We start from the raw sequence: 13934 nt of genomic DNA on the forward strand, positions 1-13934 counted from the left end.
GATGCCAAAGATCTGAAGAACTGAGACAGGAAAAAATAACCTGAAATTAAAGTTACCAGGATCTGGGGGGGACCTCTGGGTTTGACTACAAAGTCCCTGAAATGTTCTACAATTGAAATAAATACATATGTGCAAAAAGAAAGAAAGGCCTGTGTAAGAGAGTACCCACTGTCCTCAAATCCTGGTACCTGTGGGAATGAAGTAGGGTATAAAAAAACAATTTGGGTACATAACCTTCAAGATTTTAAGAAAAAAGAGATTTCCCTACATCTCTTTTCCATCCTCTCTATTGTCCTCCTGGCAGCCCTAGACACAGCTAAGGCACAGAACCCATAGTTCAAGCTGGAGTGACTCCTTCTTACCCATTATGGGGTGCCAGGAGGCCCTCCTCGGGAAGCAGTTTCCACTCGTACCTACAGCTCTTCTCTCTTGGACCAGGCCAGAGGACTGACGCCTTCAGAGGACAATTTATGTATTTATTTGCTTATTTATTTACCCTAATCTATACCTTTCTATAGTCTAAAGAAAATGGCTTGAGGACTATTATAACTGTATATGAGGTATCCCCCAAAGCTCCTACTAATGCAGAATATTCAGAGGTAAAATGATTGGATTATGAGAGCTGTGACCTAATCAGTCCATCCTAGTTTGAATGGACTGACTGGGTAGTAATTGTAGGCAGGTAGGGTGTGGCTGGAGGAGGGTGTCACTGGAGGAGGGTGTCACTGAAAGGGTGCATCTTTCCTGTGGCCCCTTGCCTCTCCTCTCTCTGCTCTCTGGCCTCCATGAGGGGAGCAGCTGTCCTCTACTATGCCCTTCCGCCATGATGTTCTGCCTCACCTTGGGCCCCAAACAATGGATGGAGTTGGTCATCTATGAACTGATACTGTGAGCCAAAATACACTTCTCCTCCTCTAAGTTGTTCTTGCCAGTTATTTTGGTCACAGTGACGCACAACTTACTAAAACAAGGGCATTTCCCAGATGTCCTTGGTTATGAAGGTGCCTCATAACCACTATAGGCAATAGCAGAAAAGCTCTGGAAGGGCATTCCCTACTCTTGCAGCCAGGGTACAGGGATAATTCTCCCATTTGCACTAACCTTCTGTGCAAATTGAAACAAAGATGCCATGTTTCATTAACTTTCACAAATCCTTCCTGTGTCCCTAATCTGTGCAGGCTCTACAATGCTCATTACCTTTAAGAGGCTCTTGAGTTTTATGACCTGGATGTTGGTCAAAGGAACTCCCTCCTCACTGCTCTCAGCATGCTGCAAACACCCCTTTCAGCCCTTAGTGTATTGTAATTATTATTTGTCTCCTTTCTACAGAATTCCTGGGCTCTTCCGGGATGAAGATTAAACATTTTTTAATCTATGAATTTTTAGCCCATAAATGGTCATTGAATCTTCTACTACACTTTTCTCCTCATTTCCATTAGACCACAGGAAGTCAAGGGGAAAAAAAACAACATACATAATAAATCAAGAATGCACTCTAAAATTGTCAAACATCAGAAAGTATCTGGAAGAAAATATGACAAAACAATAAGACACATCTAGGTAACTGCCCAACTGAAACTTGAACAAATACTTTCTAAGAAGCAGAATTTGCAAACCCAGAGAAACAGATTGAAAGGTAAATCTATCATAATTCAGAGATTTATCTGAAAATGGAACATTTCTATTCACATAGATTTATATGGGAGATAAAAATCTAATAGGAACATAAAGAGTGAAAAAGAATATAATAAATAATGACTGTCTCCTGGTGGTTGACAAATACCCAAAGTATTGACATAAAAATCTTAATTATAGAAAAATATTAATAATAGTAAAAAAGATGACATGATCTACACACTAATTTTAGAGAAAATGCATCCTTTAGTAACTGATATCATAACTTCCACTTACTTAGGGCACAAACAATAAGATCAGATATAATCAGACATGTTGTTCTCCAAAGAAATTGCAATCTCTGAAACATTGCAAGGTTCTTCCAAACAATCAATAATTCAGAATTTCCCCTTGACTTAAAAATTCTTTATTAAGAAAAACTAAGTTGGAGGACTAACACTATCTAATTTCAAAACTTATGAAGCTTATTTTCAAGAGTATATTATTGGCTTAAAAATAGACCAATGGAACAGAATAGAGAATCCATAATTAGACTCACCCATAAATGGACAACTGATTTTCAACATAGACAATTCAGCAGATAAAAGATAGTCTTTCAACAAATGGTGCTAGGAAAACATGGGTATCCACAAGCACACACACAAAAAAAAAAAAAACAAAGAAAAACAGATGAACTATTTCTATTTATATCTCATATGATATAACAAAACTAAATTTAAATTGAATATATATATATATATATATATATATATATATAATCTGAAACTATAAACATTCCAGGAGAAAAAGCTCTGTTACCTTAGGTTCAGCAAAAACTTTTAAGATACAACACCAGAATCACAATTTGTAAAAGTGCAAATGATTAAATTGGACTTGATCAAAATAAATATTTTTGCTCTTTAAGAAACTGTTTAGAGAATGAAAAAATAAGCCAGACTGTGAAAAAAATTGCAAACCATATATCTGATACAGGATTTGCATGAGGGATATATAAAATACTCTTGAAATTCAATAAGAAAACAAACACCATAATTTTATATATATATATAATTGTATAAATATATGTACATATTTTATATGTATTTGTACATATATATAAATGACTGGTATGTAATTTTTTATATTTATGTATATATTTATATACATAAATTTATGTGTATAAATATATACATAAATATAAAAATTTATTTTATATATATATATATATTTATGACTTGTATATAAGCCCAGAAATGACTCAACATCATAAGTCATTAGGGAAATTTTCAAGTTAAAACCACAATGAAATGCCACTACATGCCTATTAGAATAGCCAAAATTGAAAAGATAGACAATTGCAAATCTTAGGTTGTGGAAAAATTGAACTCTCATATGCCAAAGGAAATGTAAAATAGTGCAATAATTTTAGAAAACAGGCAGTATATTGAAAGGTTAAATGTACAACTACCTTATTATCTAGCCATTCTACTCCTAGGTATGAATCCAAGAAAAAGGAAAGCATATGCCCATAAAATCCTTATATATAATGCTCATAGCAGCTTTACTGGAAACAACCCAAATGGCTATCTACAGGTTAATGGATAAATAAATTGTGTTTTATCCACACAACGGAGTACCACTCATCAATAAAGAGAAATGAAATATTGACATGGATGATAAATAAGAAAATAATTGTGCTATACAAAAGAAACTACACAAAAAAGTAAATACTGTATATTCCATGTATATGAAATCAAGGAAATTCAAGTTAATAAGGAGTGATATAAAACAGTTGGAGGTGGGGGCCAGGAGGGGTGAATTGCAAATTAACCCAGTGAAATTTTGGGGGTAATGGATATGTTCACTCTTTGATTATAATGATGGTCTTACAATTCTGAACACATGTCAAAAGTTACTGTACCCATTAATTATGTGTAGTTTATTGTACATCAGTTATGCCTCAATATAATTATTTTTTTAAGTAATAACTTCATTTATTTATTCAACAAAATTTTGTTGAGTATATACTCTATGCCAGGCACTGTTACTGAGATCAAAATGGACAAAAATCCTTTCTGTAATTATTTTCAAATAAAAAATATTGTTGCCACTTTTATATAAAGTTATTGCTAAAGCCAGGAAAAAAATGAGAAACTGGTTGAGTCAAAAAATCAAGTTTCCCTCTAACATTTGCAGGGCAATGGTACAGAGTCCTTCAGGGCATATCTAACATATAAAAGTGATACATCAAGCTGTGGCCCTGGCCAGCCCAAATTTCCTCCTGAGCTCCAGAAGTTAAGGAACTGCTGTTCCTGAGCCAAACTCTTGAAGAGGTACTTGAAAATACTGGGGTAGGACAGATGCTGGTAGGACAGATGCTTCCCCCAGGCCTCACTTTCCAGAGTCAGGATTTCCATGTCTCCCAAAACTATACCTCCTAAGCAGAGCAGAGGACAGGAGTGCACTTATCTGGTATCTGGGACAGAAGCTGGAATTTTCTTCTCTTGGTGGACTCCTACACTCTCACTTTTATATTCTTGCCTGGGCCCACAGGCTCAAATTGTTCTGTATTTTGCTCAACTGGTTTCTGAACTCAAAACATTTTTGTTGTTGTTGTTGTTGTTTTTATAAGATGAAAACATTTTTTAAAGGTATTTAGTTTTCAATGACTACAATATGCACAGTCCTCTTAAAAGGCTCAGATCGGGGTCCCTTTTGGGTCTATGGGTAGCACTTGCCAGGAATAGAAATAAGGTTCAGGAGCGGTAACGATGGGTCAAGAAGAGGCATAGCCAATATCAACATGATCCTAGGGATGCTTTAGTAAGTTAACCCAAACATTTCTGAATGAAAAGGAAACAAATGTAGAGAGAGAAATGTAGGAAACATTTGTGAAGAAATCTGCTAAACTTTTCTGAATAAACATAAAATAATACTTGAATAAATTGAAAGCATATAACATATGCCTGAAATTTCAATTACAATTTTCCTTTTTAAATTTTTTTTTTATTTTTAGTAACCTAAGGAAAAAATGCTAAGGTTCATAGAGAAAAATGAGGGAGTAAGAATGACTGGATATATGTTAAAGAAAACATATAAGGAGGAAATAACATTACCTCATAATAAAATATATAACCAACAACAAAAATAAAAATAGAATAGGATGAACAAAATAATAAAGATTAATGTAACCATAGAAAGCTTAGAAACAGACATAAGCAATAAGCAGGTATTTAGTAGAATGTATAGGTGGTAGTGTCACCATAAGGCAGATTCTCTAGAGGCAGAGGGGACTTCAATTTGGACCTTCCAGGCTCCTGACATATCACAGAAAAGAATTTAAGGACAAATGGTGTTTTAGCAAAGGGGAAGAGCTTTATTAACTCAGGTTACACTAGAAACTAAAGTTCTATGCATCTATTACTACAAACAGGTTTTATGATTACAAGAACTCTGTTTTTCCTCTAAAAATGTCCAAAACATGTGTTAGCTTGTCTCTAGCTTCAGCTCATAAATGCACTATGATATTCATGAATATTTCATTATTATTACTATAGTTGTTGTATTTCAAAGCAATGACAGCTTACTATAACCTTTCAAGCAATTTCGAGAAATATGAAGATTGATAATCATCTTCTGACCTAAATCTCACTCTCCCAAAGAATTGAAGTTAACTGGCTGTTATCCTTTGGCATACACTGGAAAACTTGTTTTAATTTGGTTTCACAAACTCAAAAAGGCAAAAGTTCAGCCCATTAACAACAGTGTATTGTGGCTTTACAAAGTATACATCTACAAATCATTAAAAAAAAAAAATCAATGGACTTGGGTAAGGTGGCACATGTCTGTAACGTCAGTGACTTGGGAGACTGAGGCAGGATAAACGCCAGTTTGAGGCCAGCCTCAGCACCTTATCAGACCCTGTTTCAAAATTTAAAAAATAAAAAGGACTAGGATGGGATGTAACTTGGTGTTAGAGTGATCCTGGGTTCAATCCGGTAACAACAACAACAAAAAATGGCAAAAGATCAAAAGTGATTCAAAATCTTTACCAATTCCTATTCTGAAACAGGAAATGGTTTTCCAAAATCAAGGCTAAAAATTTTACAAACTTAGAACGACTCACAAGGAAACACTTTTCTCTCTCTCTAACATAATTAGTTCATTTTGGACAATGAAATCATTTGTATAATTATCATTTATACACTGAGTAATTAAGAATCTGTTTTGGTATTAAACATGCTAAAAAAAAGACATTTATATTGGTTCTTTTTTGTCTTGTAAACTTAACCTTTCTTCTCTGTTCTAAGATTGATTCTTGGTGTGCTATAATGAAATTTTGTTTCTAGATTTTCCTTTTTTTTTTCTTCTAGCTCCAATTTAAAAAAAAAAAAAAAAGTTTCCAGAATCATTTTCAAATTCTTACACCTTCAGCTGTTGGAACCCATTGTCCACTATGCACTTAATTTCACATGATTCTTCTTCTTGTGGTTCTATTTCACTCCAAGGTGGGTCTGTCCTGGTTGTGGGGAGGAGACAAGGACCCCTGAACCTTTATCGACAGTGATACCAGATGTTGATGAACTCACCTAACCATTGTCTACATTTTCCCCTTAGCAGAAATGAGAATGTTGTCTATTTGCTCAGAAAATTGTTGTGAGGCTCACATACAACATAATCCAGAAGAGCTGTAAGCTAAAAACAGCCCTCTCCTCTACACCTTTCATTTGCATAGGCTCTCAAGTCAGCCAGGCCATTTCCACCATTTCTATCTGTATGATATTGGGCACAATCTTATCCTTCCTGTATCAATTTCCTCTTTTGTAAGGTGGAGACAAAGAAGAATCTACCACATATGGTCGTAGGATTACACATAGTAATATCTGAAAAGCACTTAGTACACAGTACATCATCAATAAATGTTAGCTACCTTAATTTTATAAAACCTGAACCTTTTACTCTCAGAAAAAATCCAAAACTAAAACATACTTCCGTCGTCAATCTTGAAAATATTCACCAAGTAATTCTTCTTTCACGAATTTTCTTTCTTGGAGAAACTTAGCAGTAATATTTCCTCATGATTAAAGAAATGTTTCACCCAATGGCTCAGGAGGCTGAGGCAGGAGGATTTTGAGTTCAAAGCCAGCCTCAGCAACTTAGTGAGGCCCTAAGCAACTCAGTGAGAGCCTGTTTTAAAATAAAATACAAAAAAAGGCTGGGGATGTGGCTCAGTGGTTAAGTGCCCCTGGGTTTAACCCCCTGTACCAAAAAAAGAAAAAATAGAGAGAAAAAAAATGTTTTAATGAAAAAGCATCCAAACTTATAGCCTAATAGATACATACAATTGATATTTTAGGACATAGAAGCTCCATTGTAAAGGGCTAATAAAGAAAATATAAAAAACAGTACCTTTCAACTTGACCTAATTTGCATTTACAGAACATTCAAACCTAAGAGTGGATTGGGGTGGTGCTTAGGAGATTTAATCACTTTTGAAAACACAACTTCACTATACACTTAAAATTAGTACATTTTATTAATGGTACAGATCAGCCAGTGGGAAAAAAGAAGACACCACAATGAGAGTTTACTCAATATCTATTGTAATGTCAGAAACTAGAGTCTGATAATAATAAATGTTGGTAAGGATGGGAAACAACTGAAACTTTCATATGTTGTGGATAGGGATGGAAAATGGCATATTACTGCATATCTACTTTGAGAATCTGTAGAGCAGTTTGTAATAAAAATAAATGTTGGCCTACCATATACTCTCTAAGTTACATCCCTAAAAACATACTCAATGTTTCACAATGCTTCCATAAGAAAATATGTTTACGAATATTCATATAGTGTTAGTCATTATAGTCAAAAATATGCCCCAAATATCTATCAACAAATGAATAAAGGGGCTGGGGTTGTAGCTCAGTGGTAGAGCACTTTCCTAGCATGTGAGAGGCACTGTGCTGGATCCTCAGCACCACATAAAAATAACAAATAAAATAAATAAAGGTATTGTGTCTGTCTTCAATTAAAAATATACACATAAAAAACAAGTGAACGGAAGAACAAATATGGATGTATTGGTAATGTTGAATATCACACAGTCACACATGAAAGGAGAAAATTCTCAAAACATGCAATAATATGGATGATTCACAAAAATGTCATGTTGAGCAAAAGAAGACAGACATAAAGTTTTTTCCTTCATATGATGTTCAAAGACAAGACTATGTTGTGGCTGCTCCTGGGATGGATTGACTGACTGGTATGTTCTTTCTTGATCATGTTGGTATCCATTGAAACTAACAAATGAGATTTGTTTGCTTTTCTGTATGTAAATTTCATCTCACCATTTTTAAATGATTAAATGATGAAATTATAATTTAAATCACAGAATCATCCTGACAGGCAGATGATGTTTAATAAATTATAATTATTGTTGTTATTCAACTTAAAAATATCTGTTACTAATATTTGCTAAGCAAGTATAACTGCACACACTTGGGGAAAAAAAGAAAAAAGAAAAAAGCTAAACCAAACTGAAAGAGGAAGCCACATGTGATTTGAGAAGGGCATTCGTGAAAGCGTGGGAGAAAATGTGAGCGCAATTTCGCTACAGTAAGACACTAGAAAAACATAAAATTCATCCAGTCTATGTCCTATAAGTGGTTAGCTGCACTTCATAAAATGTTCATAAGATACATAGCCATTGCTGTTTTGTCACTAGTGCCATTTGTTTTCATAGCCTTCAGTTGAGAAAGCAATAATTAAACCATTGTGCTTTTTAATAAACATTTTAAAGGCACTAGGAAAAAAAAAGAGATTTATTTTAAGAAAATAAATGGGTTAAGATTTAGGTCAAAATCCCAAAACGATTTGTGTTTGTCCTTAATTCACTCCATGAAAAAAAAACTGCTTTGAGAAACTCAGCATCCTCTTGGGACTCCCTTGCTCCCTGTCTCTCTGCAAGAATACAGGCTGGCTTAGCAGTGGAGGAGCTAATGCTTTCTGGGCAGAAGAATAAGGAAAGCATGTAGGTGTTCTGCAAGCATAATTTCACAGGTTATATATATATATATATATATATATATATATATATATATATATATATATATATATATATGATTTGGGGGACAAAAAGGGGACAGAAATAGGATTATCATAGTTGCCTTACTAGTCTTATAAAAGGAAAATGAAGATTTTTAGAAAAAGCATTTTAAAATGGGAAACTACAAAAGTGAATAGGGTAAGGAGCAGAGAAAAAGCCTAGTCATGAAGCACCTTCTGACTGTGGAATAACTACATGGAGTTCTCGAAAGTTTAAGGGTTTAAAATTTTTGCTTCTAAATGTCTCTCTGATACTCCATGAAAAGAAAACTAGCCATTTATTTATCCATTTACTCATCAATAAGTATGTTTTGAACACCTTCTTATGCTGAGCATTGACCTAGGTACTGATCTGGGTACTAGAGATGCAAGAGTGAGAATCAGACAAAGCCTTTAGGAACACAAAGTTCCTAAACACAAAAAAACAAATTGGGTCTTCACAAGTGAGTTGTTAACTCTAGTTTCACAGAATTGCTGGTATAAACCTGCCTTGCCTTACCATGTCAAGCAAAACAAAAACAAAAACAAAACACTAGGTATATGTGAAGGTCAAAATATCTGGTCTTTGAGCAAGAATAACCCTGTTTTAGTCTGTGAAAACATAATGAGAAGAAGTCATGAGTAGGGTGAGGGTGGAGGGACCTTCTGCATTTTCCACCAGAGCAGTCAATTAAAGGGTTGGAGCAGAAAGATCCCTACACAGGTTCCCAGTCTATGCCATTCTGGAAAAACATGGGAAGAATCTGAGCTACCTTCGACCACGTGATGCTTTAATTCACAATCTTTTGAGATAGTGCATGGAGTTGTGTGTGACTCACCATATTTAGGCCACAAGAATTTTCATACTTCATATTTCTATTATCAAAATTAAAGAAATATGTTGTGCTCAAATGAGAACCCCAGAAACTTTACTAACCATGGCCAAATTTTCCAGTTCTGATTTTAGAAAACACTGTGGCAAAATCTTAAAATAGGCCATTAATCATGGTTCAATCGTGTTCCCTGGTTAGCTCAGACTGGCATATGAGGTATAAGAAGCAACAATTAATTCAACTGAGACAATAAAAGAAAGTTTAAAGGTGAGAATTAACAGTACTTAACATTGACTAAATGCTTATGGTATGCTTTTACAGAGAGCAACTTGAAACTTCACAACAGTAAGACAAACTAGATTGAGTTACAGATGAAAAAACTGAGACTCTGCTTGAGCTTGCACAATTAAATAATAAAATGGTACGTCAGGATTCAAACTTGGACAAAGCTATCCCAGATACTATTCCCTCAAACACTACTCTCACTTACTACAACCTGTCAGGAGATGGCTGATTTATCTTTGGATATGAATCTGAACTGGGCAGTATAGGAAGGTCTTATCCTAAGTTCACCAGTGTGCTACCTTCTCACTACACCCAATGGACTGTGATGCTTAAAAACCTTTGACCAGTAGTCCTGACGATGCAATGGGCTATGCCAGTCAACATAGAACCACCAAGAATTTCTACTCTTTTGCTTATATAATAATGAGTTCTCCTAGGGTAGTCTACTTCACAGATATAGAAAGTATAATGGTGGTTGATTGTCAGGGGCTGGGGAGTGGGATGGGGCTTTGGTGTTTATTAGTTACAGAATGATCCCTGGGGATATATGGTGGTGATAGTTGCACAACAGAGTGAATGTACTTAACACCATATAATAAACACTTTGTTATGGTTAGGTATGAGGTGTCCCCCAAAAGCTCATGCGTGAGACAATGCAAGAAAGTTCAGAGGTAAAATGATGGGTTATGACAGTCTTAATCTAATCAGTGCATTAGTTCACTTGAGTAAATTAACTGGGTGGTAACTGTAGACAGGTGTGGCTGGAGGAGGTGGGTCATGCAGGGCATGCCTTTGAGGTTTATATTTTGTCTCTGAGGAGTAGGACCTCTCTGGCTCCCTGGTAGCCATGCACTGAGCTGCTTTCCTCTTCTACCATGATGTTCTGCCTCCCCTAAGGGCAGAACAATGGAGCTAGCTGCCTATGGGCTGAGACTTCTGGAAGAGTAAGCACCCAATAGATTTTTCCTGCTCTGAAATTATTCTTGTCAGGTCTTCTGGTCATAGCAGTGAAAAACCTGACTAAAACACACTTAAAAATTATTTAAATGGAAATATTATGTTCATTTTACCATAATTATATTTTAAAAGATAACCACATGGGGAAGATCAATAAATAATGAATCATCCTGTTGTTTTGTTGAATAAATCAATCAAATGAGTAAATATATAATCAGGAGTATTTGTGATATATCTCATTAGCATTTAGCAAACTTTATTTCCTCTCTTCAGTAAGGCTCAAAATTTTAGTTAATATTTATGGATGGTAAATAATGAGATTGCAAGAATGTAATTGTGCAATCAATTTATAATTAATTGGTGGAATCAGTTAATGTTTCTCCATATCAGAAAGTGCTAATAAAGTAAAATCTAGAACCAAAGTGAAATTTAATTACCTTAAAAATGAACCAGACATTGTAGGTACCCTGTGTCAATTAAAAACCTTAAATTGAAAGGGTTCATAGTTTGCATCTTTTGTATGGTGTTATAAAAGCACTATATTTATGTTCCTAATAGTTTCTATATATCTGTACAATCAGCACTATTGATGGCCACTACCTTATAATTCAGTGAAATATGATTTTAATATTAATAGGTTACATTTGCAATGGAGTGCTCTGATCTTTGAAAGTGTTTTACATTGATTTTTCTCTTCCTGTATCCACATCTTACTTAACAGCATTATCATCCACCCACACATCTGAGCCAGAAACTTAAATAAATTTTAAGACTTTTTCATCTCCAAGTTCTATGCACTGTATTTCATAAAAATTCTAACCCCTCTTGCTTGGCTTCACTGTGTCTCATTTGGACCACTGAGGAAGCCTTTTATCTAAGTCCCAGACAAGCAAGCTCCACCCTAGCCTGGTGCACTGTCAGAGTGCTTTTCTAACACACATCCGAGAGCTCCTCAAATACCTCTATGCTATTAACAGAGAATAAAATTGGAAGCTCTTAGTATGGCAGGTCCACCACTCCATTCTCATCTTCCCTTTTCCCATCCCTTTGCCCAGAAGGATGCAGACACATGAATAACTTCTTACCAACATCTAATCATACCATCTTTACAACCCTACTCATATATTTTCACTGAACCTTCTCTCTAGAGTGCCCACCACCATCTCAGTTTTCCAGCATGTGAAATTATTCAAAGTCCATAAAAAGAGCTACTTCAAACAGCTTCCATGGACAATTTGATAGAGAACAAGCTAGAGTGGGAAAAAATCTAAGTTCCAGCATCATTCATACCTGCACAGTAGTAGATTAGGAGTGCAGGAGCTGGAATTGAAAGCACAGGTGATGATGATGATGATGATGATGATGAAGTCTCTACTTTTAAAAAACAGAACTTGGAACAATTGCAAAAAAACCTGAAAACTGTCTGTAATAACAGCCCTGATGTGTGTAAGCAACAAGCCTGGATGAGTTGTTGTGAAATGTGAATCAGGTTGGGATACAAGGAAAAGGTCCATGATGTTGCAGAAGGAAGATGAAGCAAGAAGAGAACTGGGCTTGGAGGCCCAACTACAACTTTTCTCCCTTCTTCTTTCATTCAAGGCAGACATTGTCCATTAACCCCAGCTTCCTTTACAATATTCTTCTCATCTTAGTGTCCTTCTTATCCCAGATCTATGCTTCTACATCCATGGACCAGGGTTAGCTATACACATATATGTTTACATACACACATGTATGTGCCACACACACATGCATACACACACTCAACAGTCACCTTGCTCCTGGGGTCTCAATATTCACCCCAGACACTGGGATAAGAAGAATATTAGGATAAGAAGGATATTGTAAAGGAATCTGGGGTTAATGGGCAATGTCTGTCTTGAGTGAAAGAAAATGAGTGAAAGAAAAGTTGTAGTTGGGCCTTGAAGCCCAGTTCTCTTCTTGCTTCATCTTCCTTCTGCAACATCACGGACTTTTTCTTGTATCCCAGTGTTTCTCAATAGTTTCCCTCTAAGTAAGCCTAACGGGGGTTGGGAGGGGGAGTATGTATGTCAAGAGCCTAGGCCCATGAAGTAGGAAATTTATTTAAGTTTCACATTTAAAAACATATGATTTTTACACCTTCCTGCATCCATTTTTTTTTTCTCTTTTGGTAACAAAAATAGTACTTTGAATAGCTTTCTGCTGGAGAAAATTGACTTTGTCTCTTCTGGCTCTGAATACCCTTGGTCCTTTAGCCAAGTATCTGCATACCTGTTTGAGGTTCACAGTCTGTGCAATTCTGAAAGCCATATACACTCTTAAGAGAAGCAGCTACTTTGAAGAGAATGATTTTGCTTATGAAGCACGAATAATCTAGAGGTTTAAAATCAAATATGAAGAAAGAGCTCTATATTCCTGCATTTGCCTTTCTAGACACTGGAAGCTGGGAGCGAAGGAGGGAGGGAAAGATGCCAAGAAGTAAGAGACATGGATTTAAGTGGTGCTGCTGTCTCCGGGGTTTTTCTCATTCCTTATCTTGCTAATTTCTCATCCATCCATTAAAACTCCATTCCAGAAAAATTTCCAGTAAAATGCTTTTCTGACTTTCCATTGTGTTTAGATGTCTAACATAGCATTAAGCACATACTTCTATCATGTTTCTTCACATTAAAATATAAGCATTGCTTTATCTCCCTCATTAGACCTATAAGTTCCTTGAGATAAGTCTTTAAGATAAGTCTAACTTATCCAGAGCACTAACCATATTACTGGACATGTAAGTATAAAATAATATATAATTAATACCTTTCTAGTATTTTCTCCTATGAATACTCCTTTATTTTGTCTATAATAGTACTTTAATATAATAATGATTAATCATGTTTACATTCCATTAGTCAAAGACCTTTTGTCTGAGCATGCCCAGAAATAAAACAAATAGTATATGCTTATAAGTTTTAAAATTACTCCTTAATTTAGGTTGTTTCTATTTTGTTCTGCCTATATGTAATGCAAGTCTTAGCAAGGTATAAAACTTCAACACAGGTTGGGGTTTTCTAATCCAAAAATCCAAAATCAAATCTGAAACTTTTTGGGTGACAACATGAGGCCACAAGTGAAAAATTCCACACCATGAAACTTTGTTTAATACACAAAATTATTTAAAATATAGTA

General features: G+C 35.3%; 1 protein-coding gene across 1 annotated transcript in view; it reads right to left on the reverse strand.

Moving 5' to 3' along the window:
- Positions 1-13934, reverse strand: part of Rtn1 (reticulon 1) — a 223321-nt gene that overhangs the window by 188955 nt on the left and 20432 nt on the right. The gene's annotated exons all lie outside the window — the stretch shown is intronic.

Source organism: Ictidomys tridecemlineatus, chromosome 5 (assembly GCF_052094955.1).
Source record: "Ictidomys tridecemlineatus isolate mIctTri1 chromosome 5, mIctTri1.hap1, whole genome shotgun sequence".
Classification (NCBI taxonomy): domain Eukaryota; kingdom Metazoa; phylum Chordata; class Mammalia; order Rodentia; family Sciuridae; genus Ictidomys; species Ictidomys tridecemlineatus.